At 36.3% G+C, this 18,355-nt stretch overlaps 1 long non-coding RNA gene across 2 annotated transcripts in view; it reads right to left on the bottom strand.

Moving 5' to 3' along the window:
- The window catches only part of LOC112982722 (uncharacterized), a 30,929-nt gene that overhangs the window by 9,531 nt on the left and 3,043 nt on the right, over nt 1–18,355 (bottom strand). Inside the window, exon 1 of one of the 2 annotated variants that reach the window (XR_010387756.1) lies at nt 12,854–12,903. The exons of the other annotated variant lie outside the window; for it this stretch is intronic. This is a non-coding gene — a long non-coding RNA (uncharacterized LOC112982722). Of the gene's footprint in view, nt 1–12,853; nt 12,904–18,355 lie in introns of those variants that run through there. 2 annotated transcript variants of the gene reach the window in all.

The raw sequence follows: 18,355 nt of genomic DNA on the forward strand, positions 1-18,355 counted from the left end.
GACCATTCTGACAATGAGGTGTGTAGGAGAATGTGATGGGAATTACACAAGAACTTGGATTGTTGGAGAATCTTTTCTATTGAAAGGAAAAGTGTTGGCATGTTGGCAGAGGTTGTCAGCTGTGCTTCTAGTACCGACCACTTGAGAAGCTCACTGGACAGAGAGAAAGAGCAATGATCTTTCATGGTCAACAGATAAAACTGGGAAAAAGAAGCTCAATTTCCCAGATCTGATCAGTTCTATAAATTGTTCTGTTGATGCTTTGTTATGTCACCTATAGACTACCTTTCGAAGATGCTTATGAAAAGTCACTGTTCAACTACTTTGTTTGTGTAATTATCACCAGTACCTAGTGCCTATGTATAGTTGTATCTGTCCTAGCTAAAATGGGCTATCTGCGCTTATGAATACACACTTTGCCTAAACAAATACGTCAGTTGTATGAAAACTAGGGACACAAGTGAGAACAAGGTTTCCAGGTACTTCTGCTGACTTCAGCAGGCTTTGGATCACATTTTAAGCATTTGCACTTTTTTGTGTCAAGTCTTTAATGGTTCTATGCAACAAGCTGCACTTCTATTAAGTAGGAGAAACAACAATTGTTGATCTTTTAGGATAATGTAAGATAGCATTGTTAATTTATTAAAAAGCATTATTAATTTACATTTTGGCTTCAAAGCTCATGGAAGACAGGCAGAAAAGCCCAGAAACCAAAATATTTACATTTTTTTGGATAGATTGGATACTGAAACTATTAACATATATGTCTTTTTAAAAAATTGTTCTGAGAGTGATAGAACAGTCAGCAGTTATGCCTTTCTGGTTGCCTGAAGTATTAAACATTTCAGAATGATGGCTTTCCAACAGCAAATAAAGTAAATTTATGTAAATAAATGCTAGTCTCCATCAGAGCAGAAGAGCTGAATAGAGTTTTAAACATCATTTTATTTGTATAAAAATTACCTTGGTGTATATATTGTGGTTTAGCAAGTCTTCCAAAAAGCATTTGTGTTGCTGCCAGGCTGAATTTGATTAATATTCGGTAAAGTCAAGGTTCTATATAGAAAACCTTATTGCAAATCCAATCCAAGGTAAGCTATAGTTCAAATTATATTTGCCGTGCTTTTTAGCCTGCAGCAGTAGGCTGGAGCATGTGGAGTTAAAGATGAGATTGCCATTCAGAGTTACCCAAGTACATTTTTTTCTTTACTTTAACCAGAGCATGAACAGCTAGGCAATGGGCGGAAAGGCTGTGGCAGGATCGGTTCTCCAAGGAAAAATTACTTTGTTTCTGTTGGATTCAGTAATCAGGTTAGGTTAAGCACTTACTAATTGCTGGCACTTTTCTCTGTGATTTAATAAGACAGGAAATATGAGCCATAGTGAGACACTGAAAAAAGATGTGGAGAGATATTTGGAGCCTTGGATGTCTCATTCCTATCCTCAGGCTCCTTCCAGTCTCTGCCATTTCTCGTTTTTCTTTTCCTGGATAGTAAGAGTGGTGGCAGCAGCTGACAGTGCTCAGGCATATTTCATAAAAATCACAGAAATTGTACGGTTAGGAAGGACCTCTGGAGGTCGCTGGTCCTACTTTCTGCTCAAAGCAAGGCTATTGCCAAGACAAGGTCATCTCAGCCATGGCTTTGTCTAAACAAGTCTTGAAAAGGTGTCCCCACACGCCTCTCTGGGTAGCCTGTTCCTGTGTTGCACAGCCCTCCTGATAAAGATGTTCTCTCTCCCGTCCAGCCTGAGCCTCTCGAGATGCAGTTTGTGACTGTTGACCCTCATTATACCATCTGCCACTACTGAGAAGAATTTGGCACCATCATCTTGGTGAGCATCCTTCAAGTAGTTGTATGCTATTGGCTCACCTCAAAGGTCCTTTTTGCCAATATGAACCACTCACTCCAAATTGTTTTGTATCTCGAATGAAGACGGGCAATAGGCATCCCTCCTGGTCTGTCTGTCACACTGTAGTCCTGCAGAAAGTGCTACAGGTAGTCTGTCCCTGCTTTCTGAATTTAAATATATACGTATGGTTGTTCTAGATGTTCTAGATTCTTTGAAAATGAATGCGTGCCATTGTCAGCCCATGGGAAATAAGGTGGAAAAACTCCCACTTGCTTAATGGATTTGTGTACCATATGCCTGAGTCTACACCTTAAGAATCTGCTGTTTTGGATTTTGAGTACTTATTTTCTCCTTCCTAAATGCTGTGTGAACTTCAGCTTTTTGGGTTCCTCACATTCAAGAACTATGATTTTAGAATAAAAAGAAATGGCATCTGCTTCACTGATGCACAAAATTGTTCTTTCAAAATATGTGCAATATTATCTATTTAACTGAAGTATATATCTGGTTTTAAAACTGACTTCTTGCTTTTTGATCATTTACAAATGCAGATCCACCCATCTTGATAAGAGAATTTGAAATTATAGGAAAGCAATTTCAAAATGAGCTATAAAGGAAGTTAATTGGTTAAATAATTATGAGTCTCATAAGACTGTTACAAACTGACCTTTTTATGCTTAAATAAAATGATGGTGTAGCATTAACATTCTCTTCTGAAGCCTTTGGATTTTTGCTACAACCTATTCTTAATTTTTTCTTTCTTTCTTACATCATTCCACATTGTGAACGCAGATAGAAATGACTATATAGGGACTAGACTAAAGTAGAATAGAATAAAACAGAACAGGATGCTTGCATTCTACTTCTGAGACATTGCACATTTGCAGCTCTGTATTTTAAGAGAATCAGGCTGACAAAATAACACATATCATGTATTTTTTAGTTCTGGAGACAAATCAACCTCAGTCTTGTGCATTAAGTAGCCACAGCAGCATTTCATAAAACTGCATTCGTATGTGTTGTTTGTAAAACAGCCCTAATGCATTGAACTTTATCACTGTGCAGTATTTTGTTTAACTTTATGCATCTTCTTATTTTATTTTTGAGGACTGAGAACCTGCCATATAAATTCTGACTCAGAATGTATGTAGTAAAATTGAAATGTCAGCAAAAGTATAAGAAGCCACATTAGAAGGACGATCAATGCTTCTTCTTATTCATCAGAGCAGCTTGGAAATTTCTGTCTTGTTATATATACACAAAAAAGTGTACAGATTTCAGGGCTGGGTGGAGTTATTGTCTAAACTGGAGAGAGAGTTTAGGGCCATAGCCATTTCCAATGATACAGGAGTACGTAATTGAGCAGTGTATATGAAATGGCTATCACTCCTTGATAAGTACCAGATGCCTCAGTTGTCTCTCTGGAGAGACAGAATCATAGTTGCACTCTAAAAATTACTACAAAAATCTGACCAATCTTTCTAAGCTTTTCAGTTGGTCCAGTAGAAGACAATGTCCCTACTGAACATCCCGGGTTCTAAAGTGTACTGAAAATGACCTGCAAAAGCAGGGTATTGCTAGTTTAGAAATCTTATTAGACATTTTTGTTTCGGCTACTTATCTGCAGGTTTCTGTACCCCCTGTTGAAATCACAGGTCTTACGTAAAGAAGTCTTTGAAAGAGTAGTCTGAACTAGCCTTAGGGTATGAGAGATACAACTCTAGTTGTTTTGCTGTTTCTGCAAGCAGACTTTCAGATGCCTAACTGAGTGGTTATTTGAACGGAAAAGCTTTGGTTTTAAATCAGATTATACAGTATAAAAATTATTGACAAATAATTTGAGTTATATAAATTACTGAAAAATGGTATGGATGGAAGCTGGAATGTTGCTAGTAATCTTTAAGAGCAGAGCAGAACAACAGTTCAAATTTGATCTTTGCTAGAATAAAGATTCGTGAATCTCTTCCAGTGTAATACAACTTCCTTACCCAAATTTACACTTAATTGTACAGATGACTGATCTGATCTCACGGAATCAAGTGAAAATATCTTGGACACCTGTCCACGAAGCCAAAAAAAAAAAAAAAAAAAAAAAACTTCTGTGTATTTGCATCAATAATCATGCCACTTTGTAGAATCCTTTCTCTATTTCCAGGCCCATTACTGATTCCATTGATTGCTTCTGTCTCATCCATTACCTGAACTCCTCTCTGATTGCTCTCTCTGCTTTTCCACACTGCTGATCTCCTTATAACTTTTAAGATAAAGGTCAGGAAACCTAGATTATTTTCTACTGTATCTCAAAAGCACCAGCCTCTTAAAACTTTCCAATTTTCTGTGCTTCCTCCATATTTTACACGCTATTGATTATAATGTCACTTTCAGAAATTTCCAAATGAAAAAAGTGTTTCTTCTGAGGTCCTCTGAGATGTGCATGGTTCATTCAGTGTGTTCAGTGTAACAAAGCTGCCTGTTTAATAAGACATGTGGGATCATGTGAACAGAACATTTGTGACATGAAAGAGTACAAATCAGCTTTTACAATACAAAGCAAACTACCATAGTATTTGAACACAGAAAATTCTTCCTTCATTTTAAAAACTAACATAGCTTTTGCTTTTACAGATAGAATGTTATGAGACATGTCCATTAATAATTTTTCTGGGACATTTCTTAAAACATTGTTGTTACCTTACTAATGCTTTCAGTATAAGTAATTCTGTATGATATGTCAGCATTACTTTGACTTTGGGTTTTATTGGCAAGTTCATAGTTTGCTAATGACTGCTGAAAACGTTCTGGCTTTTTGATTTGCTTTCTGTTGTAACCTCTATTGTAACATCCTAATTCTCGGACCTTGTGTTCCGTGTGCTAACAGCAAATCTAAATGCGATCAAAGAGGCACATTGAAGTCATGAGCAAAATAAATACCTGGTTACCATGTCTATCCAACTCCAGTACCAGTATGTCCTTAGACCTGTATTCAATTTTAAGGGCAAGGAGTATTCCGAACAAAATAGGCAAGATCAGTGTGACAGAAAATAATTGCCACAATTTGCATATTTCAATACATAAAGATAAACCTCAGTACATCAAAATATGTAGCTTTGAGAGAGTGGAAAGAAATTGAACGGAGAGGAAGACAGAATTTGTATTATGAAAGTTATGATGATATGGAAAGCCTAGCTAAAGTCAAGATAAACAACATCCACTGCTCTCCACTCATCCTCTGATCCAGTCATCTCATCATGGAACGCTATCAGGTTGCTCAGCCATGATTTCCCCTTTGTAAATCCATGCTGACAAATCCCAGTGACCATCTTGTCCTTAATATGACTCAAAATGGCTTCCAGGAGGACTTGATCCATCACCTTTCAAAGGGACTGAGGTAAGGCTGAACGGGTTTTAGTTCTCTGGGTCTTCCTTCCTGCCATTCTTGAAGACAGATGTGACATTTTCTTCCTTTCAGTCTTCAGGAACTTCCCTGATGACCATGCCCTTTCAAAGATAATCAAGAATGGCCTCATGATGACATCAGTCAGCTCCCTCAGCACTTGTGGATTCATTCCATCAGGTCACAGACTTGTGTATGTCCAGTTTGTTTAAATGTTTCGTAACTTCATCCTTCTCTACTGAGGGTAGGTCCTTATTGCTCTGGACAAAGAATGTAGCCATCTCAGAGACAACCCACAGAGTTTTTCTGGGGAATGCCAGCAATGTAGATTTGCCAGTCATGAAACATACCTAATAACAGCAAGTGATGGTGTGCATGACCTTTGACTATAAGTTGATGAAAGTAAAGACAGCTGCAGTAATAACAGAAGACTTTCAGAATAAAAACTTAACCAGAATTCAATACTACCAGGAAAGAAAAAAAAGACCAAAAAACCCCAAAATTGTACCCAGAAATTTAAGATACAGAATTTTTTGTTTTAGGAGCGAATAAGAACAGTAAATATTAAAGCAAATTTAAAGGAAGTTTTCTGTTATAATTAAAAGCTGTTTGAATGATCTTTCTCTGATTAAAAGCTTAAGGCCATTTCCCAGTATAATTATGTATTTCTTTCACTATTTTTAATCTGGATTCTAGGAGGTTCTGGCCCTTTGTGTGATAAAACATGTGAGAGCTACTGATGAGATCTTAATTGGAGCAATCTTTCTTATAATTCCTTGAAATTTTGATTTTCAGATTGTCACTATTCTCCCATACTTATTTTTACAGACAAATAGAATGAGGAAAAAACATCTGGGGTACCAGTCCAACATCTGAATGAAATGAACTGAAGTTATTGAAGCCCCGACAGTCAGTTCCCCGCTGTGAGTAATTCTGAGCAGATCTCAAATTGGGTAGGAAAACAATGACCGATGTCAAAAGTCTGAACAAAACAATCTTTGCACTGCTGTGCAGTAGTATATTCCACAGTTTTCCTGCTGTCTCTAGAGGAACCCGCAAAAAAACAGATAAAGAAATGAATGAAAGAAGGGTTTCTCTTCTGTTTTGGAGGAATTCCTACTTTGCTGTAAGGAGCTAGTGGGATCCCTGGAAAGTGGTTGGAGCATTCAATGTCTATAGTGCCAGCAGGGACATTTACAGCTTTAATATTCCTGAATGCTCACATTTAGCAGAGTATGTTCATCTGCATAACATAGTACGTCCATCTATGGCTGGAAAAAGGGGAGATGCATGGCATATTCGAGGGCCTGCTCTATAAACCCTATGATACAGCTGGGGCAAAATTCCTCCAGAGACCTCTCCCATAGATGTCAGATGTTCAGAGTTATTGCCAACATGACAGTCCTGATCCAGCCAATGGTTTTGCTCAAATAATGGCCTTGTGCCGTTTACTTGAAGACTTCTTATCTTTCTCTTCTTATCTTTAATTATCTATATTCTTTTTCTTTTAAAAACAATGCCCAAACTGTCCCAGATATTGATTTCCTGATGCCATATGACAAGATTACCCTTGTCTTCCCTGTTCTCCCAAAGTGGCTTTCTGCGCATTAAAATCACTGATGTATACCAGCTTAAAGAAAACTTACATTTACTTCATGATACTACAATGTTTCCTGTTTCCTCACATCATATTGTTGGTATACCAAGGGTAATGATAATTAATATAGTCATAAGAGTGTCAGAGAATAATGTTCAATTCTGGAGTGGTGGACAAGAAGGTAAAGCTGGAGGAGCTGAGCCAACAGAGGCTTTGCCACTTCTACAGGTATATTGTCCAAAACCTTGGCCCTTTCAGGCATTGCCAGGACTCAAATGAAGGGAGGAATTACATTCACATATCTATTCTTTTGCCAATATTTGCGACTCTTTCACACTGATGTCAGTGTTTGTGGAGGAAGAAAATAAAAAAATGCTTGCTCCTCACTTTAACAACTTCTTGTTCTTGGACACTTAACCTGTACTTCAGAGTTACCTGGAGAGTGGCAGAAGGCTTGGGAGGGTCAGCCCAGTTCTCAGCAATGAAAACAATTAGAATTTGGGATTTCATTCTCCAAATAAAGAAAGGCAGGCCAGCAACTGCACTCTAGAGGATGACCCTGGCAGCCAGAGATAAAAACAATGAATGGTTCCAACACAGGCCCACTAGGGACAGGGGGATCTAAAAGTTCATCCTGGATAAAACAGCCTGTTACGACAGACTGCTGTAACTTAGCCAGAACTGAAAAAGCTGCAGAGCTTCGTTACTAAATGTGGGAGCTGGTGCTGGCTCCCTTTCTTACAAAGATTAGGAGTAGTCAGGTTTGAAGGAGTACTGCTGAATAGGGCCCGTTCATCCTCTGGTCTTTCGCTCCAAGAGTCTGCCGTGGAAAATAAATCACAAAGGTAAGCCTCTCACAAGCATTGTAATAACACTCATTTTTAAATAATGGTGATTTTATCTTGCCTCGATCTTCTTTGTTTCTCTGTTCTAATATATATGTCTTTAAAGTGTAGTTCTTACTATCTTGGAAAGGTCATGGTCTCATGAAGGAAACTATATTGTGACAGTAAAAATACATTTCTTTAAAGTAAATGTCAATCTTAGGGAAAAAAAGGCATACTAGACAATGACTGGATTTAAACTGGTAAATGAGTTAATATCCTTCTCAAAGTTTTAGTTAGAAACAGGCTAATAGTGATCAAGTGACTGTTGTGGTAGACTATTTTGAAAGAAAGATGTAGTTACCATTCTATTTGACAAAAAAAGGTTAATAGCTTTACCAAATTAAATATAATCTTCGTCATTTTGTCTCTTGCCTTAATTAGCTCTTTCAATTCATCAGACATAACTCAATTTGCTTCCAACACTAGAAGTGCATTGAAGTGCCATTTTGATAAAATCTTACTTATTAATCAACCTCTATATTAATATCTTCAGAGGATAAAGTTTAAAGTAAATGGTTCAGAAACCTGTGTTTTTGAACTCCTGTGATTATGTAAAAACTAGCCTTCTGAAGGTTTCCCCTATCTGCCACCTCTCTAGAACTTTTTTGCAAGTAAATAAGCAAATCTGATAGGAAAGCAGTGGATCTGCTCATTTTTAAGTAATTACGTCTCTGCTTAGAGAAGCAGTAATAACCTGTAGGACTGAAACTTAAATTCTGAGGCACCTTCTGTGGGTGCTTTTAATATTTTTTTCTATGACAAATGGAAGGTCAATTTTAATAAACATTCCCTCTCAAAGCTATATTATAATATAAGAAAATTTTTAAATAACCATGGGAAATGTTACAGCACTTTATTTTTCTTTTTATGGGAAGAGAAGAGTTAAATATAATTTCTCAATCACCGGTGACTCATTCTCTAATGCAAAATAAATGTATATGTTTTGTAAGTGAGAAGAGTATTGATATTGAGGTTCTAGGCTCCCCTTCTGTTGGGGAGTGTTTATCAAACTGCTGTTAGATGAGTATGTGCTGGCAAAACCATGGCATGGTAACAGCGTAATATATGATTTATCTAATAGGGCTTACCAATTCCTGATGGGATGTTAAGAAAATATTTGGAACTAGAGCTATACAAGAAACAATTTTTACCATCTTATGTAATTTTACTGATCCTTGAAAAATTTTCCCTTTATGCAGCAAGCTAACCAAAACCTGGTGAAGGCTTTGCAGAAATGAGAGTGAAAGCCCGGAAGACCCAATGACCTTCGGGAGAGAGGATTCACTGCGAATGTGAGCTGCTGGTTCAGCCTTCTGTTTTGCCAAGTTCAACCTTTTGGCTGAATTCTAGGTATTCCTCTTCTCAGGAAAAAGACTCTGTCGTGCAGGTATTGGCTACCCTGGGATGTCTGCCTTTTAGTACCTTTATTTTGTATATTAAATCTAACATTTACTGAAGCAGAGAGCTTGACCTAGGTCTATTTCAATTCAGATGAATAATCTGCACACTGAATTATACGCCTGTTCCCCCTTACCCTAGATCTGATGGATCAGCATTTTCCAATCTGTGAAGAAAATCACTTTTTGGGAAAAATTTCCAACCAGGTCTGTGCAGAGCTAATTTTTGATTACTTAGAAAGCACAATGACTTCCTGACTTTTTAGAGAAAAATATAATGTCATGCTTTGTTAGATTTGTGGCATATAATGCTTAAAATCATGCCACCTTGGACTAATCTTTTCAAAAAGGTTGAATATGACCAAGATTGAATGAAGCCATTAAGGAAAACTCAGTGCCTCAGTGCTGTTCATAAAATATTGACTGGTGCTTTCAAATTCAAAATTGTGTAATTAGATTACTAAGAGCTAACCCTTCTCTAGTTAGTCTTCACAAAGTTCCTCCCTTAAATAATATTTGTAATGCTTGTTGAACAAGATATCATATTCTAGTGCAAAAATGATAGCATTTTGTTGATTAGAAGAATTATCTATATATAAAAAATCATATAAAGCACTGTGGGATACTTTAAGATAAAAGCTGCTCTATATATGTGAGATAGCAACAGTAGTTGCCTCTGAAGGCTTTTGTCTAACATTGGTATTTGGGGGATCCCTGAGGAGTCTGGCAGGGAACATATGGGCCATCAGCCTATGATTAAAAGCCACTTAGAGCAAAAGGTACATTTTTATTTCCCCACCAAATGTCAGTTTTCATGCCTTTGCCAATACTTCTTTAAAAAAAAAAAATCTTGAGGAGAGAACCTGTCCTTGAAAGGATATGTGGTTTAAGTGTTGAATAGCAGTCTTGGTTGGAACTAAAATTGTAGTCATGATCTAAAGTATTATACAGAGGTAAACAATCCAAGAGACAGAACATTGTTACAGCAACAGATTCTTCTTTCATTGAATCTTACTATCCCTTTCCTATTGAGTCATCATGGATGGATGGAAGTCCTTCCTCACAGTGACCACCTCTATCTCTACCCTAAGTTTTTTCCAGTGTTTTAGGAATAAACAGAAAAAAAATTAGGCTATTTTGATTTCTACTATGGGATGTTTAACTGTGCCCAGGCACTATGTAAGCATCTAGAGTGCTTAACACAGGACTCTTGAATTCTTGAGAGCTGCAGGATTGTTCTTTCTGCATTGTTTTCTGGCTTTTGTCTGTGAGACTTTGAATGAGTTGAGTAAGAGGGAAGTCCATATGATTGCTGCTCCTGGGAAAGCTTTTTGAATTCTAAATATATTTTAGGAAGAGGAAACAATCACTAAGAAGGGGACACCCAACTGCGCTTCAGTGAAACTGTCTGAGAACTGGCTTCCTCTTTTAGCAGCCTTTATGAGTAGGTGGGTACTAGACTTGGAATTACATTTCTGTTATGTATGGAAATTTTATGCATCCAGTTTATCCGAGTTTTGTTTTCAGTGGAGCACCGTTTCTTGGATTTATTGTCTTCTTGTCCTTATTGCGTCAGTGTGGCTGGAGCACAAGGGGCCACAGCTGAGCCTTGTGACTCAGTAGACCATCGATATTAGATTTTGCTGTTATGTCAGCTGTAGCATCACTGATATTGAATAGATGAATTAATGACATATAAATACATATTATTTATGATATAAATACTATTTAAAATATAAAGTAATGATTAATAAAATAATGCATATTTCATGAGAACGCTTTCTTCTCGGTCACTTTCCTACACATTTTTTGAGGGGCAGATTTTTCTTCAGCAGTTTATTGTAGAAACCTGATTTACTCTAAGTTTAAATAAACCCTGTCAAGGAGTTCTTAGCAAAACCTGAATTCAAAAAAGACACACAAAAAGCAAGCATATCTCTCATATCTCTCTTCTACTGAGGCCCCAATAACTGAAGACATGACTGCTTCAACAGAGTGTTAAAAAGATACAATTTCAAATCACTTTGCTCATACATTTATTCTCTTATTTCTATAGTTTGGGAAGCCTAGTACAAAACAGCAATTAAAACCACTAGGTCACCCCAGACAACATCCAGTGCAGTTCTATGTTCTCAACATATATTTACCTAACATAATGAAAATTTTTGAGATATACTAAATAAATTGAATTTAATATCAGGCTACTATAAAGGAAAGTTTATGCTGATTTAGTTAGTAGGTTGCATATTTAATTAGTTAATACAAATTCCAAATTTGAAATATGCTTAAAACTTCTGCCTCACTTTTTTTCTGATAGTGACGGAATGCAAGATATATCAAAGATGTTTATCAAAAAATAGTGGTGCAGCATCCTGTAGATTAACCCAGCAATTGGCCCTGAGCTGAAATCAAACTACTCTTAAGGATAAAGGGTGAATAATCTAAGAGGTCTATAATTCCTCAGTCTTCTCAAATCCATCTCCAATATTTCAGGATGATTTTTAAGACTGAACTTTGAGGGTCCAACTTGAGGAGACATTTACTTGTCTTCTTGTAAAAATATTTTACAGGGAAGTAAACATGAAATCTTCCTTTCTTCCTTTAATAACTGAGAAACAGATTTGCCAAAAAAATGGAGTCATAGCTAAAATATGGCCAACTGCTTTTGCTCCACCTCCTATGTACAACACGGTGACTCAGCTCACAGGTAGCACTGACAAGGGACCTATCTTCTAGGGGGAAAAAAACCCAAAACTACAAGACTAATGGTACATAGATGGACTTCAGCTGGCATCTGCATCATGCAGTGCCAGCAATACAGAAAATACATGTTAGCCTTTGCTTCAAGCTCCCCTGCAGGAAATCATGATCACTCCAGGAAGTCTGTGAGCAGCCAGCCTTTCATTCCTACCAGGCACACAAGAGACAGCTCGACATCACAAAGATCTCGCTCTAACAAGTTTATGGTTTTCTAAAGAGAAAAATAAACTTACTAAGGGAGGGCACCAGATTTGTAGATTTTTTGTTGCAATATATTGGTTTATTCAGACTCACTTCTTGGTCTCAAATAGGTTTTAATTCTGTGCTATCTGTCTTGATTAGGTTAATACAAATATATATGTAAATTTCCTTTTCTCTTCTGGAAGGACACCTTATAATGAGATTTTCCATACAATGATCTTTGCTATCTGTCCGCCCCTGTTAGCTTCTTGTTGCCAGGTGCCAAATAAATGCATGCATTATCTTCTGAATTTGCATTAGCACGATGCTCAGGAAGAGTTTCTGGTTTGTAATGGGTGGAGGAAATTGGGCATTCTGACTGTGTGGTTCCCTACAAACTTTGGGAGAAAGATGAAAACTACATGGCCTCTGGCAAATCTGTGATCCTGTATACAATGAGTAACACAGCTTTGAAGGGAAGCTTTAGAGAAAAATAATGTGTGCTAGCAATTATGACATTTTCAGGAGTGTTTTGGTGGCAGCACTTCAAGCTGGATGCCTGAACTCTTCTCTTATAATGTACATATTGAAGTAATTTAAAAACTCGGGTTACACAGAGCAGTAGACCATAGAATTTTTTAAAACAGAGAAAGCACAAAGTCAGTTGGGTAATACAGAACACACGCAAAAAAAATTTATATTTATGAATATGCTGCAAAATGTCTACACACACATAACTGATGATTCTTTGATTAATCATCAGCTGTATTTTGTTGCTTGTACTTACCAGTTAGGTCTTCATTTGTTTGGCCTTCTCTTATAATGTGTATGTAGACACTTGATATGGTGAATTGGTATGGAAAAAAGCAAAATTTTCATTAAAACTATGTTATATGGCATTGCTTCGTTATTGCTCACAAGCATTCCTTGTAGTCATCAAATCGTTACCATGAGCATTATGTGGAATTGCACAACCGATGCACTATTTTCTGAGAGAAGGTATTTTTTATGCATTTGCCATAGAGTTTCTGCTTTCAACACAGCAATATCTGCCACAGAATACAAGTTGTATTTAATAGTCCTTTAATGACTGAAGCTGAATTTTATACAAAAATATGTAATTATTTAATACGATTTGCCAGTGCAAATTGTCCCATTGATCCAAGGGCTTAATGAATGAAATTCTTTTAAAATTCATTCATTCTTACTTCAGTAAGAAACTCTAACTGAAATTGCTCTAGCATCTCTGTCACTGACGTTTCATATTGATAGGGCTCCGAGTGCTTATGCCTTCAGATGAAAATAGGCCTTTGATTCAAGCTGCCTTAGAAGCCTTTACTGATTCAGTGTGTGCTCAGCAAAGTAGTATTCTTTAAGGAATTGTAGTTTGGTACAGTACTCAACCAAAAAAATCCTCTGAGAGTAATTAAATGCTTCAATGATGCAAATAATTCCCATAGACTTTGAAGGCACTATTGCTATTAGACCTTAATTCCTGCACCCTGCAACACAAACCAAAGGGAAGTGCTTCCTCAAGCAATGCACAGTTAAGCTGTGGAATTCCTTATCTGACAGTGTAAATGACAAAAATTTGCATTCTCTCAAAAAAGGATTGAATGGTGGAATAAAAATCCACTGAAGGATGTCAAAAACAGTAATTTTATACTATTTGATTTTAAACCTCTAGAGTTTCTAAGCCTCTCAGGAGTTTTAGCCCAAAAAGGGTTTTAAGAGAGATAGCAAAGTGGTGCTTGCCTTCTGACAAGACATGCACGTACTAAACAATTTGAACCAGGATGTATGAGGTACATGTAAACCCACTCCACGAACTGTCACAATCCGAGCTTCCCTAACACCTTTGAGAATGTTACAAAACAGTTTGCTTTTCACAATATTTGCTATGTCTTAAGAAGACAAAATATCATAGCATCTTAACTGATAAAACACTCTATGAATTCTTAAAATTAGATTTCTCAAATTGTATTAATTCTTAATATGATTAATGTTATTCATGGGCTACAAAAATGTTATTCTTCAGAAAAATCCTAACAGTTATGACCTCTCCTAAATTAGGTTTACATCTGCATGTTTGCATTATTCATGTTGAGAACTTTATTTTGTTTCAGTGGGATTATTCATTACAGGAAAGGTTTTAAGTGAGTGCAATTGGTGGACTCTAACTTCAGTTACTGTTCTCCAGTTTTAGTTGATTCATGTTCATCTGTTTTACCTGCTCATAATTCTTTAAGGTTTACTGCAATATCTGAGAATGCTGTTCTTTGTTAACTGCTGTTAACTTACTTTTGCTCAAAGTATATAAAGGGAGCAGAGTAAGGTTACAGAAGCAACCACTTTGAATACTTCTTGACCCCCGAAAATTGAGAACATTCTGGTAGCACACACTTAGGGTAACAAGGCTGGATGTATTTTCATGCCCTTTAGGATCATTAAGAATGTATCCAATAAGTCTGTTAGCTGCTTTTCCTGGCCTGTGGCAGAATAATGTATTTTTCCCATCCCTGAAAGAGACCACCAATATTATATGTATATATGTGTATATTATATGTGTGTGTATACATATATATATGTACATACATACATACATATATAAATATATGTATATACACACACATATATAATATATACATCTGTGTGTTTTCCCATTGTTCACCCTGAGCTAACTCTAATAAATTCAGGCACTTGTTGATCTTTTCTTCAAAAGTCTTTGGTGAACACAGTAACCAAGCAGCCATCTTAAAGTTGAAATTGTGTATTTATAAGCAAAGTATTAGGGTATAAAGAATTTCTGAAACAACAAGTACTTTGTCCTGCCTAAAGCAAGCCTCATTTCTCTTGGTGCCCTGCAGCATCTTATGCCTCCACTTCTTTTTTCCTTAAATAACACTTAACTCTTCTGAGATACAGTCCTTTTAAGGTTCCTTTTAAATTCTTTTAAGGGTTTTGGTTTCTATTCTCTCTCTTTTTTTAAAAAAACTTTATTTGAGGACCTTATGTCCTTAGTTTATTTGGACCTTCTGTATCCTTAGGTGTCTTCCAGATCTGGTTGAAAAAAATAGTTGTAGGTTTCCTGGAGGCTGTCTGAGAAAGGAGGCAGTTAGCAGAAATAACTGGTACTTTGTCTTAGTAACTACCTGAGATAGGTTAAGGAACAGATTCTGAATTAACCAACACAGTCATACAGGAAACCCACTTGTACCTAAACCAGCATACAGACCTAATACACTATTACAATGAGGCATTGCATCAAGCATGGCTTTCTGCACAGATATTATGAAAGCAATACTAATGAGCCCTATTGTTTGAAAATTATGTTTTGAAATAGTTTTAGATACAGTACCCTGAGCGGACAGTTTTGAGATATATATATATATCATATGTATATATACATGACATATTTTATGCTGTATATATTACATACAGCAAAGAGAACATTTAAGGAAATCAACAAATCCAAAAAACAAGTTCTGCCATTACGCTCAGTTCATTAATCCAGCAGGCAGTCTTGCCTTAAAACTCTGGTGTTCCACAAAGTCTACTAAAATCTTCAAGACACAAGGTTATCTATCTCAGTGATGTCTTCATTTAACTCAGAACAGAATTCAAAGCACAGCTACTATAGTCTCCATTTTTAGGATTTCCATTACAAAGATATATTCTTTTATATCACAATGTATTAAAGGCATTGGAATTATTTCCTTCTAATGTAGTTATATAATTGGAAAGTAAATAAACATGAGCAGAATACGCATGCTCTTTCCGTGTGGTATTAGCCAAGAGCTAGCCCCATGTCTAGAGGCATTATTCTGCTTTGTTATGCAGCAGCAGCAGTTTGTTGTGGTATTTTATGAGTGGGTGTCAATCCAAGTGCAAATTTCTGTAGGTTTTCTTATTTATCTTAGAGGTGAGATTTTACTCATGTTTTGGTATGACATGAAATCAATCTGATGCGTCAGTAATGTGTGTACCATGGTTTGCAGGATAGCTTCCTGTGGTCAAACAGTAACAGGATCAGAAAATCCAGGCTGCTTCATATAACTACGTTATATAATTACAGCAGATTAGAATCACTAGTAATCATATTAAATCACTATCTGTTTTGGTTCTGTTTGGATAGATCATTTTCTGATTTCTAAAATATGCCACAGAAAAACCATAGATCTGAAAATATAGGACTCAATACAGCTCTAGGGAAATAAACACACACTTCAAAAGCCTAATGCTTTATTTAAACTGGTTTTAAACTTCTATTTGACCTTATATCTTAGTGAATACACAAAATGAGTTTAATTTTTCCTAGAGGATGGCTAGTAATGCCCCAGACACGACTGTAAAACTTATGTGAAACTAAGGTAAGAGAACAATGTAAGAAACAGAAAAATTCTGCTGCAAGTCATCGAAACTGGGATATTGATATAACACTACAATAACTGCAGGTACAGCATTGAGGGGAAAAAAAACCCCTCCTCTATAGTTTTCACATTTAGGATAATTCTGGAATAAAACTTAACAGATTGCCCCAATATCCCAAACCCCATTTGATATTAAATTTAGATATCCTTTTGGGGAGGATCACTCTGCTTCTCCTGCAAATGCTTTGAAATGCTACAGGACATTAGCTCTACATTTAGATGAAGATACAAATTTTGTATAAACACTTTGGCTTTCTAATGAGCCAAACCAAAATACTGGATTCAAACACACTATACAGCCCTCAGAGCAGGTCAAACCCATAATTAAATTTGACTTGAACTCTTGCTATTATTCCATGTTCTTTGTATAGTGACAGCACACCTACGAGGAATGAACAAACAGTATATATCTAATACTTTCTCCATTTGTAATTTCGATTAATAACTTAGCTGTTAAAAGTGAAGTGCTATTCCCTGTCCAAAGTACCAGTCTCCTAAATCTGATGCAGTCTTCATGCTCTTCCATGTGTCTTCTGCCCAACTGTCCCACTAAAAGCTTTGACTACTCAGTCATTTTGCATATCAGATTGCTTCTTTTCACTCGTTCTTGCTACATCACAAAGAAAGAATGGCAAAAAGTGGCTCCTGCGTTTTATTTTGTCTGAGCACAAGATATATCTTTGCCAAGAGATGTCTGAGTTCAGCAATGAGAAACCTCCCAAAACAAGAATACTTGGATAAGAAGGGAATCTTTACTCTTATTCTCAGTTCATGGAACAGCCATAACCCCTCTTATCAATGTTACCATCCATGTATTGCTGAAATAGAGATCTAAGAGAACTAATGCTTTAAAAAAGAAAAATAACCTAGAAATAGGAAACTGAAACTGGAATAGGAATATACATATTTATTTATAACAGCTAGAGGCATCAGTATGACTAACAATGATGGCTTTTGCATGTATCTGTAGTTTTGACTGCACACAGCCTAATACTTTATTCAATCTTTTTGTGTCAAAGATAAACAACTCTTTAAGATATATTGGTTTCTACCCTTGATTCTGAATTGTAACTATATTTTGCTTTCAGATAGGATTCCTGTAAACATTATGTGACTAACTTTACACTGGCTCTTTGACTGAAAGAATTAAAGTATTATTTCATCAACACATAGGCAACCATATAACCATAATGTAAGTGATATATTGTTTCTTAAAATAGCAAAATAGGTTACATTTAGATTAAGGTAGACAATCAGACTTCAAAATCTATCCTGTCAGAAAACACAATATAATTCTACTGCTAGTTTATTCCTCGGCATAGTCACCCTCACTACTCTTATCAAGTTTAAATAAAGTTTCAGTAGGTCTGACTGTCACCTTCAGCTCCTGGTTAGAATAAAATTTGAAATAATAAATGAAATCCAATCAACTTTTCCCCTCCCCCACAAAAAAGTTACGCTGAACTGTGTTCACAGCATTCAGTTTTACTGTGTCCTCTCACACTTGTCTTAGGAGTCCAAAGCAGGTTTTGGAACTCCTAAATAAGATATAGGATATTTTAAAAGATTTTCATTTTTTAAAAAAGGACTCCTTATTTCACCTTCTACCTTATTAAATTAGGCTCCAAAAACCTCAGAATGGTTGTCAGACCATGTATCACTCCCTTTCTTGCCAGTAGAGTTCACATTAGCAAGGTTCAAGACTCCATCAGAATTTCTATTCACTTTTCTGCCTGCCTCAAAGGTTATTCAAAGCCTCAAAGGTTATTCAAAGCCTTTGCAGGAGTATGTAATTAGAAAGTAGAAACACACAGACTTCTAAAAGGTATGCAGTTCTCTATGTGTTATGAATAGGCTTA

This window comes from Dromaius novaehollandiae, chromosome 2 (genome assembly GCF_036370855.1).
Source record: "Dromaius novaehollandiae isolate bDroNov1 chromosome 2, bDroNov1.hap1, whole genome shotgun sequence".
NCBI lineage: Eukaryota > Metazoa > Chordata > Aves > Casuariiformes > Dromaiidae > Dromaius > Dromaius novaehollandiae.